The sequence below is a fragment of the Benincasa hispida genome, chromosome 9 (genome assembly GCF_009727055.1).
Source record: "Benincasa hispida cultivar B227 chromosome 9, ASM972705v1, whole genome shotgun sequence".
Taxonomy (NCBI): domain Eukaryota; kingdom Viridiplantae; phylum Streptophyta; class Magnoliopsida; order Cucurbitales; family Cucurbitaceae; genus Benincasa; species Benincasa hispida.
Window position 1 is genome coordinate 68,879,543 of NC_052357.1, and position 11,859 is coordinate 68,891,401.

Here is an 11,859-nt window from a genome sequence, read left to right on the forward strand (position 1 = left end):
CACTGTAGACTCCTTCCAATGGAGCATGGTATCTGAAGATTCTTGGGTTGCACATTTTTGTGGGTATCATAGCATTTTCCGTTATTGGCACTATCGCGATTTTTTCTTCATCATTTTGTTTCTCTTTCAATTTTTGTGGACTAGTGGTAGCTGGACTTCTTCTGCCTCATGTTTCTAAATCTTTGAGGGTGGACGCAACTTCGGGGTTCATCTTCTCGGGCTTTTCCGAATTATAAGTCAATGGGTCCTTGGTTGTTACCGCATTAAAGTTTGGTCGTGATGAGTTCTCCCTTAATTCCACAGTCATTTTATTGCTTAGCAAGGAGACTGCTAAGCATTGTTCTTTCCCTTTACCCCAACATTGCGAGGGAGCTCCGTTGAGCTCAACAAAGCTCCTTGCGGTCTATTTTTTGAGCTCACCCGCAATTTGTCCTAGCTGAATTTTGATATTTCAGTTGGACGTTGCTTGATTCTGAAGCACTGATTCGTTCTTCTCAATGTATTGCTTCAGCAAGATCTCTAAGGACGAAGATTGCGGTGTCTGCGAACTGCTGGCTTTGGTTATGCGTTGGACTGTTTGTTTACGGGAAAAATCCTGGTGGTTCTTCTTTTTGTGCCACTGGTTTGAAAGCTTTTGTTGTTGATTTTTCCACGCGAAATTTGGGTGGTTTTCTCCACCCGGGGTTGTATATATCAGAATAAGATTATTCTTTATGAAGCATACTGACTGCGGATTTTCTGGGCATCCTTCCATCGAATGAGCGTCTCCACAGATGACACAACTTGCGGTCGTTTGAGCAATTGCGTTGACCTTCCCCTTTTTCGCTTCCATATTATTAATTGCGATGCTTGAATCAAACTCATCATCGCAGTTATTTGGTTCTGAAGGGATCGATGGCCCTGTTGTTTACGTCACTATCTTTAACTCTTAATCTTTGATCGCTTTCTCGCCAGTCCTCGTGATTTTTGGAAATTCGATCAAGTATATTTTGGCCTCCTCATAGTTTTGTTCAAGCAGACCACCAGCTGCTGCCGCATGGCAGCGGTCTATGAAGCAGGTTCAGTCCTTGATAAAAGATCTCCATTTGGAAACAGTCTAGTAATCTATTGTGTGGACAGTCTCTTACCAGCCTCTTAAACCTCTCCCAAGCATCGTTGAGCGATTCGTCAGTTTCTTGTTCAAAATTCGTTATTAATTTCCTTCTCCTGGCATTCTCAATTGGTGGGAAATATTTCTTCATGAACTTTTCGACGACTTGTTTCCACGAAGTTATCTCTCCCAGTTCGAGAGAATAAGCCCATTTTCTTGCCTAATCACACAGAGAAAATGGAAACAAAGTTAGTCGAACTTCTTCGGTAGAGATATTCAGGAACACAAAGTGTTGCAGATTTCTATGAAGCCCCAAAGGTCGGCGTGCGGGCCCTTGCCATGCCTTCCTCCAAACTGTCTTGTAGTTTGGATCATCTGTAGCATCACCGGTTTCATTTCGAATCGGGATCCATCAAGGGCAGGCCTCATGATTCCTGGAGAGAAATCATAGAGGTTTGGCGATGCATAGTCTCGACTGGGCCTATTACGATCGTTTGCCAGTAGAATTGGATTTGCCATGACATTGTTTTCATTTGGTGCTCTGTTTCCAGGCTGTTCGGCCATACAATAGCAAATCATCTCTCAATGCAAATGCTACGACTTCTAGTACTAGAACACGTGTGATATATGCGATGAGTCTATAAGACCTACACATAAGTCTCTATTCTTATTTATGTGATGACAAATGACACACACACAAATAAGGCGACCACATAATATCATAATCTATCTCTAGGATGCATACGATGCATGTTAGAAAACAAAGCTTATCTCTAAGTCCCTATCTCTCGCTTATACAGATCTAATCTCGCTCTCTCGAGTCTAGATTCTAACCTAGCTCTCTCAAGTCTTAGGTTCTTTCTTTAGACTCTCTCTCGAGTAGCTCTAAAGGGGTGTTGGGCGCAGCATAAGACAAGCTAATCGCATGCGATGAAGATCCTAGGTCATATTAGCTTAGTTCTTCTCAACCCATTCGATAAAGTTAGCTACTCATGCGTGCTTTTAAGAGAGTGAACAAAAATAAAAAAGTCAACTTAATGCTTTTTGGATGCAATCTTATATATTTTATCAACACAAACCTACATTGTTTAATAATTTAGTACTGTAATAACGTGCTTTTCTACCCATTATCACCTAGCTATTTATTCGGTCTTATCCCCAAAATGGTAAGCTTATTTAGCAGAGGCAATTGGTCTACTCTCACTGTTTGTAGATCAAAGGATAATCTCGAACAAATAGAAGTTCATAGTTAGCTCAGGATTAAGGTTAAGTTACCTAGGTCATCGCTTTGAAATTTTCAATCTTAAACAATAAACAGTATTATAAAGCAAGAGTGACAAGTTTCGTGGTCTGATCTTGCACAAAACTCATTTGCACAGGACATCCTACTTCTCATGTCTCAACATGCACGAATTAGGATCACTTCGTATGTAGCACTTTACAACTCTTTGTAACAACTACAGAGTAGGTCGCATCCAATAGTGTTACCAGAATAAAGTACCCAACCTTATTCATATACCATAGATCATTTTGGCTGTTTACTCGAACCTGATCCACTTATATGTCTCCACATAAAGTTCAAGTACACATATAATAGTCAAGGGACTTAGGTTTATTGGATTTCTAGAAAACAATATATTCAACAAAAACTTTATTGAATTTTCAGAATAAGTTCTAATGTTTACAAATCGTGAGTTTTAATATGAAAAACCCAACACTCATCGCATAAAAGCAGTTAATTTACCTATTTTATGCAGATACAATGCGATGACGCACATGAAATTGCGATCCAAGGGCACAATGCGACAGCGCGCTGGAAGTTGAGATCGCAAGTCATTCAATCGTGAGAAGTTTCTTAAAAAGTGATCGCATAAAGACCTCGCATCAAGGCAATAACATAATAAATCATGATGGGACGTAAAGCTGATAATGGTCGATTCTGAATTCTGTTGACAAGTCGTTAAAAGCCACATTGTAGCAAGTACATTGAACTTTCAGTGACATTTAAACGGTGCAACAGAGTAGGGAAATTAATGCTGCCCATCATTGCAATCATTAGTAAGAAAAGCTGCTTCACCTTGAAATCTATAAATACCAAATGCCACTAGAGAGAAAGGGATCAATACACGCACATACATATACATATACATAAAGGACGGAAAAAGGAAAGAGATGAGGCGAAGCCGAGAGAAATCGCTCTCGGACTGATCGAAAGACAACCAGAAAGCAATACAAAGAAGAGGGGGCAAACCCTTGCAAGAGCAAGAATTCACAACTAGAACAAAGTTGAAGTGATAAAGAGCAGTATAAAAGGCCACGAGAAGCAAGACATTGCTTACCGGGCTTGTTATCTCTCAAATCCATTTGTTATTTTGTATTCAGTACTTTATTTGCAGAAAATGGAAACTTCATTTAGATTTATGTTCAATCTCTCCACACCATGCATGAGTAGCCAAATTTTTGAATGGGTTGAGAAGTACATAGCTAACATGACTTAAGATACGCATTTTATGCGATCATCTTGTCTTATATATGCATTCACCCTTTGGACGTACTTGAGAGAGTAGTCTAAAGATAGAATCTAGGCTTGAGAGTGTCGAATTAGAATCTAAGCTTGACAGAGTCGGATTAGATTGCATAAGCAAGAGTAGAAACATAGACATAAGTTCTATCTGCTATTTACATATCGCATGTGCCCTAGAAATAGGATTGGTGGTATGCGGTCACCTTGTCTTATGTGTGCATCATTCATCATTTAGACATACTTGAGAGAATAGTCTAAAGATAGAATCTAGGCTTAAGAGAGTCGGATTAGATTGAGCAAGAATGGAAACTTAGAAATAAGTTCTATCGACTGTTTCGTATATACATCGCATGCGTCCTAGAAATAAGAATTGTGGCATTCTGCTTGAGAAATGTAGTACTGATATTTTTGTATAGCATGATCGCATAACTTGTACACAATCTTGGGAAGTGTTAGCTAATCCCTTTTCTCAACCCCTTCATCGCATACTTATTGTAACTCTACGCTTTTATCATTCCATGTTCAACTCCGTCGCATAGGAAAAATCTAAATCAAAACACTATCCACTTCTTTTTCACCACCGCAATAGAATCAAAGAGTCTATCACATATCTACTTAGTAGTCCCTGTGTTCGACCCTAGACTTACTAGGAACCTAAGAAGGCTTATACTTGGGCTTTGTTAGGAAAACTTGAACAATAATCGCATAACTCACACCATCATATCATAATTTTACGCATCAGAAGACATCCAAGACACTTGTCTTGCAACACTCGCCCACGTCATGACACATGAATATATCATTGTGTAGCTCATTTAGGCCACAGAACCCAAGGGTGTTGGAGAGCTGACACCATGCCTCCTCCTATAGTGCATTCTGAACATTTTCCTCTTTGCCACCCTTGCATATGAAATATGACGAACTGTCATTCACCAACGTAGAGTGCCCTTCTAAACTCCGATTGACATGAAATTTAATATACTTGCATATCTTATCAAGGTGCATCTAACTCTAGAGTCGCTTGTCTAAACTCGTGACAGAACCCCACCTTCCGAGGTCATGGATCGAGGCCTCAACAAGCCCCCACGAAGAATGTCAATGACATTAACGATGATAAGGATGCTTGTCCTTTCACTTAATGTTCAAATGGCATGCTCGCCCACTTATGTTGGTGTGTTGGATGATGCACTTCCTCCTTGGTCGCATCATGACACTTCTCTTGACCCTCTATCTTTTCCGGATGTGTCACCACTACATTGTCTGCATAAGTGGGTTCACAATCTACTATCTCAAAGTTAGATTATGACATTCTCCCCACTTAAACTATCACCGTTCTCGATGATACACTTGTGGATGCAATCCAGTTTCATCTTGTGGGATTGCAACACTCTCCCCCATTTAATCTTGTCATCTTCGCGATGACGATTCGAACTTGGGTTGGCTTGCTAACGAACTCGCTAAAATAGTGTGTGTCAGACCAAGTATGGAAAGCACCACTATGTATGGCCTATCCACATACCTCCTCACGCCCTACTCTAGGACTTGGCCTTTTAGACTCGCAACATATGCATGGAAAAAACTTTGGAATCCTCTCGCCTCTGCTATAAAGAGATATATTTTCATCCCACACATCTTGACGATCACCATAGCCATAACACATTATCTCTGAGCACACATTAAGATCCACCCCTCGGGGTGAGGCTCGCAAGCCTACCACAAAACATCACACTGAAGGAACTCTTTGAGAAGAATACCTTGAGTGAAAGCAAGATCGACCAAAAACCATTTTTCATTGAATATAAATTTTACAGTGAACAAGAAACAAGATATGCATTTATTTATAAATTACAGCATGCTAATGAAAGGGTTTAGAAACCTCACCTTTGAAGACTTTTCTTCAAGATTTTCCTTGAACATAACATAAACAACTTGAAGACTTTCTCCAAGAAAAAAACTCAAACAAGTTTGAACATGACCACGAAGGTTTCCTCGGTATTCTCAGGATGAGAACCCAGGAGTGGTGGGCTCTGGCTATTTTGGATTTGAGGGAACTTCGTGGAGAGGAAGAAGGAATTGAAAATGTTCACCAAAAAGATTCAATTCACACTCACAAAACCGTTCTATCTTTTCTCTCTGTATCACAAAACAATCTTCTTGCAAAAAAGAAGAAGAAAGCTTTTCTTTTCAATATGCCAAATATAACCACCACCTACTTACGTGGGTGGAGAGAAAAGAAGGGGAAGAGAGTTGTAACTCCCTCCTTTATTAAAATAATAATTAATATAAATATAAATATGATAACTGACTTATCATATTTTATATATATATATTAAATTATATGTTATATCAAATATAACATATAATCTATAGTTTTAATATAGTATCACATACAATATAAACTATAGTTTCTTTTCTCTTTTATATGACATTTAATATAAATATTTATATTAAATTTAACAACTATAAATCCTATTCTTAGAAACTATATTTGAATCTCATTCAAATATTTATTTCCTCTTATTAAACTATAATGTATCAAATACATTATAGCAATTTTATTACATATAATTGAAACAACTTAATTATATCATATATAATTAAATCCTTCTATTAATTTGAACAATTCAAATTAATCCAAAAACTGATTCTTAATTAATCCCATTGAGCTACCAAGGGGACCTTATGAACCTGTAGCTTGAAGCTCCAATGGTACATGAATAATTAATTAAACTCTTTAATTAAATTATTCATCATTCGTTAATTATCAGGCACTCCACTAAAAACCGACAGATGCATTCTTCACATTACAAATATATTTCTGTGTACATTGGATATACCCAATCAACAGTACGATGACCTTTCATCAATTGCTCATAAGTACAGCTAGGTCAAATTACTGACTTGCCCCTAAAGTTACATCTAACTCCTTAAGTACTATTGATTCATCTAATGAACAATAGATCAAAGTCCAACTATGACTAAACCCCTCTCAGGCGAGGAGAGTGTGTGACGCCACATTGTTCAAGACCCAAAATCAACCGTTAAGGGAGCAATTTATCTACTTACCCTTATCTCGGGGAAGGAGTGAATTTCATCATGTGTAGTTGTGTTCCCAACTCCTCAATCATACGAATCCCCAAAATGGTAGGCTTGTTGAGTCGACGATTTGGCCACTCTTACCCATACAAATCAAAGGACCGCCCTCAAAGACAGGACTTCACAACTCATTCAGGATTTAGGTCGTGTTACTTATGGTCATCCTCGTGAAATGTAAGTCTCTATTATGAATGATATTATATAATGATACTAAACATTTTGTGGTTCGGTCTTATACAAACTTCTTTGTATAGAATATCCCCGCTCACATGCCTATAAATGAATGATCAGGATTAGATCATTTGTAGCACTTTACAACAATTGTAACACCTACAAAGCGGGCCACACTTATAGTGTCACTAGGATAAGGTACCCAGCCTTATCCATCTACTATAGACAATTTAGGTTATCACTTAAACATGATCCACCTGTATGTCTCTACATACATGTTTAAGTTACAAAGATAATCTTGGATGTAAGTTTATTAGTTTGTGGTTAATGCAACTAAAATATCATATATTGTATAGATAATGAACAAAAATATCATATATTTTATTAAATACACAATGAGTTTACAATGAGTTTGTTTGATAAGGTTTACAAACTATAGGACTCTACGAGATTTAGGACATCAACCCCAACACACACATCGTGGCATCTGCCCACACCTTTGTGAAGTCGAAAACAAAACACAACCCCCACTTTCACTAGCATTACACTTCAGTCGACCCATTGGCCACCTCTTGTGGCAACGCTGCGAAAATGCTTCTTTTGCTCTTGATGCAGCTTCTTTTCTCTTTCTCTAAACTGCCAAACTGTTGGTCATCTCCAACGTCCATTGGCCTCAGCAACTGTGAAGCCACCCCACTTAGGCATGTTGAATGACCTAAGGGACAAAATGGCTCCACACAAAAGGAGCATTCTCACGGGACAACAACCCATTCTTGCGAGTTACTTCCCAATCACTTGGCTCTGCTAGCCATGACGTCCACCCATGTAAACTCTTGATGCACAAATGCACTTGACCAGCACATTTCTCCTTGACCTCCGGTTCTTCTGCATGCAACCATTAGAATTATCCTTCTGGTAGTAATGGTTCTTTCACAGGCACCCTATTTAGTACATCTTTTGTGCTTCTTCTAGCAACCAAGGCACCCAAACTTTTGGTAAACGAGCTTGGTTTTTGCTCATTGACGGGGCAGATTTCCATCAACATTGAAATCTGGCTTCAATCCACACATTGTCTCTGAAATCGACTCACATTTGCCCTACCGAACTGGCATTCGAGGCGCAACTATGAAGTCCTTAGTCCAACCCTTGGGTCTTTCTCTATGTCTTGTCCAACTCTACTCGTAAAGAATGGCTCTGATACTAAACGTCACGGTCGTGCTTCTCGAACAGTGTGGCACCATGATTCTCACGCAATCATGGTCAACCTTAAGGGAAACTCAAATCCCAACCCACCTTTTGCTCGACTCTTTGAAGCTTCTTCGGACTTTAGGCGAGGATCTTTCATCCTCAACCCTCGTCAACCAACCCTGGGCAACTATCCAACTCGGGACTTCCCAGACTTTCATCAATCCGGACATAGACTTAGACCCTTCTAAGTCATTGTTGAATCAAAATGGCATACCAGATGCTATATTGAACCTCTGGCCCATGGGAAGGGGTGCAATGTCGGTACGGTGAGGTCGCATTCTCGATGGAAAACGCCCAAGACACTTGTCTTTCAACGCTCGCCCATGCCATGACACACGCATGTCCCATGAGGTAGCTCACTTAGGCCAAGGGCTCAGGGGTGGTGGAAAGTTAACACCATGTTGAAGGTACCAATGTGCAGCAGAAGAAACTAGGATCTATAAGCACTCTAATTCATTAATTTTGGCAGAAAAGAAAACATGTTTCAACAGAAAAAAAAATGGGTTTCATGACATACCTTTAAAGAACTTCCTCTAAGCTTCGATTCAGTTGCAAATCTCCAAAGGATCTTGTTGTAAACCACCCAAAGATCTTCCCTACTATCCTCTCGGAGCTCAAAATTGAGTAATGGGACTCAAAATAAGCTGGAATTAAGGGAATTTGGAGAAGCTCACAGTAGCAACCATGTAGAAGAACGCCCTTCTCCTCTCAACTTTTTCTCAGAATTTTGTTCGATTTCTCTCTCTTCAAAACACTCCAAAATCTTCTATATATTGCAGATATTCATGCAAAGAAGCTTGCTGCATGAGATGCACCTCATGCTTGGAGTTAATGAAGAGTTAAAGTGAGTTGTTGGTGAGCTAGTTCATGAAGTAAATGGAAAATCAATTTTTCAAACTTTGTGTTTTTCTTTTCTTTTTCAATTTTATTTAATAAAACTGAAAATATTATTAATTTTAAAAAATTAATTTCATAAATTAATTTTCTTTAATAAAATTAATAAATAATTATTTAAAATTTTTATATAATTCTAATTAATTTAATACCAAATATTAAATTAATTTTTAACACAATTACATCGTCAAATATTTAAATCATATTTAAATATTATTTCTTCAAATTCATTTAATTCTAATTTGAATGCTTCAAATTAACTTATCACGTTATTCCAGAGCTTATCCATTTACGATCTAGTAGGGGAACCTCGCGGACCTACAGATCATAGGCTCCAATGATCCGAGATTAATCGGCTAAACTCATTAGACTGATCTAACTCCTATTCGTTAACTAATGGATGATTCTACTAAAGCCCATAGTTGAACTCCCCTCACTGTAGATATATTATGTCCACTCGATATAACCATGATTAGTAAGTTGTTCATAATAACGGCTGGGTCGAATCTCTGTTTTGCCCCCTAAATTACCTCTTGTTCCTTAAGTTCCATTGATCCCTTAATGAACAATTGATTTGTGATCTAATCAAAAAATCGAATCCCTCTCAGGCCAATGAGAGGGTGAGGCCTCTTGTTCAAGATCCAGAATCAGCACTTGATAGGAACAACCTCTCTACTAACCTTAATCGGGTAGGAGTGAATTCCCTCTTGTACCCTATGTTCCCAACTATTCATCCGGTCTTATCCCTAAAATGGTAAGCTTATTGAGCAGAGGCAATTGGTCTACTCTCACCGTTTGCAGATCAAAGGATAATCCAGAACAAACAAGAGTTCATAGTTAGCTCAGGATTAAGATTAAGTTACCTAGGTCATCGCTTTGAAATAACCAGTCTTAAATAGTAAACAACGTTATAAAGTATGAGTGACAGGTTTTGTGGCCCGATCTTGCATAAAACTCATTTGCACAGGACACCCCCACTCCTCATGTCTCAACATGCACGAATTAAGATCACTTCGTATGTAGCACTTTACAACTCTTTGTAACAACTACAGAGCAGGCCGCATCCAATAGAGTTACCAGAATAAGGTACTCAATCTTATTTATATATTATAGATCATTTTAACTATTTACTCGAACCTGATCCACTTGTATGTCTCCACATAAAGTTCAAGTACTCATATAATAGTCAAGGGACTTAGGATTATTGGATTTCTAAAAAACAATATATTCAACAACAACTTTATCGAATTCTCAGAATAAGTTCTAATGTTTACAAACCACGAGTTTTAGGACATAAAACCCAACAAACTCTCACTTGGACTAAAACTCCAGTGGTATATCTGATATATAAGACTGAGTTTCTAAGTTCTATAGAGAAATACAATAAATTAGGGCATTCCATACCCATGGTTTACTATTTGGTATCTCATACCTGATATTTCTCCTACTTGCCCTAGGTTATTAACCTTCGATATTTCTAGTCTTAATAGATGATTCTTAAACACTTTAGCCGAGAGAATCATTGTACATATTAGTATATAAATAGGTTTCTTATGGGGAATTCATCTATTTCTCAATAATGGCCAAGAAGCACATTTTCCTCCCACTACATTGAGGTACTCTTAACTCTTTGATTAAGATGGTCTGACCTGCCTTAACAACTCTTGTTAACAGTCAGAGCTAGAAATTTTAAATTCATTATACTTCGATCTTAGCCATTTAAATATATGAATATTTTCTTATGGCTATTAACAATTTGATTCTTAACAAAAGTTGCTAGAACAAACATAATTTTTGAAAATGAATATTTCATTTAACACAAAAATATATATAATTTGTTCTTTACAAGATTTAATAATTAAAAACAAGTATCAACTTCTCCCACTGGATGAGCTGAGCAAATGGTCCCAAGGACAAGTTAGCCTGGCTACCTTTCTCTGTTCTCTTCTCGACAAGATATTGAGGGCAGTGTCTCCTCCAGTGCCCTTCATCGTTGCAATGGACCCTTTGCAGAGCTATCCTTGTCTTTCAATCCAGTAGGCTTTTTTTCCCTTTCTCATTGCCTTTCTTCACAAGAATACTCTTACTCTTTGAAGAGGAAGCAACTTTAGGCTTGAAGAACATTCCTCTCTTCTCAGCAGAAGTAACATTTACTTCTGACACTAGACCCTTTGTTCTCAACATTATCTGGTAAGCCTGTAGCTCATTCAGTAGAGTAGTCAAATTTTATTCATTAATGCATTCAAAATTTGTAGAAAACTCTTCGGAAGAGATTCTAGAATAAAACCAACTTGACTTCTCTCATCCATCATAGCATCGTTCACTTTAGCCACATTAAAATGGACCATCAAGTCCAGAACATGTTCACGAACATTGGTCCCCTCTTTCATGCAACTATTGTAAACATATTTGAGCTAAGAATGGGAAGACATTCCTCCGTTAAAACAAATCTCAATCGTCTATTGTGAGTATTGTATTCAAATTCGATTTCCAGTTTACATAATTGTCCCCAATCAGTTTGTCCGAAGCCAACAATTGTATAATAGTACTCGTCATTCTGAAATTATAAATAAATTTATAAGTGAATTTCTTTTAAATCCAATCAAGTTTTAGCAAAGTGATAATGTACCCATAATCATTATTTTTGCAACGATACTTAAGTGATTTAAAACAAATTCTACCGTGGGGCAGTCAAGAATTCCTTCACAAAAACAAGACATTTCTTGACCAAATACTATCTCCAAATAACTCATATTCCGATAGTCGTTTAGTTATCATTTTCAATCAAGATCATTACTAACACTTAGTAAGTCTTGTAAGTGTAGACCCACCATTT

General features: G+C 37.8%; 1 non-coding gene across 1 annotated transcript; it reads left to right on the plus strand.

Moving 5' to 3' along the window:
- The first annotated feature begins 1,101 nt into the window (after positions 1-1,101).
- Positions 1,102-1,208, plus strand: LOC120087405. The gene has a single exon (XR_005484544.1). It is a non-coding gene; the product is annotated as a small nucleolar RNA R71 (small nucleolar RNA).
- The last annotated feature ends 10,651 nt before the right edge of the window (positions 1,209-11,859 follow it).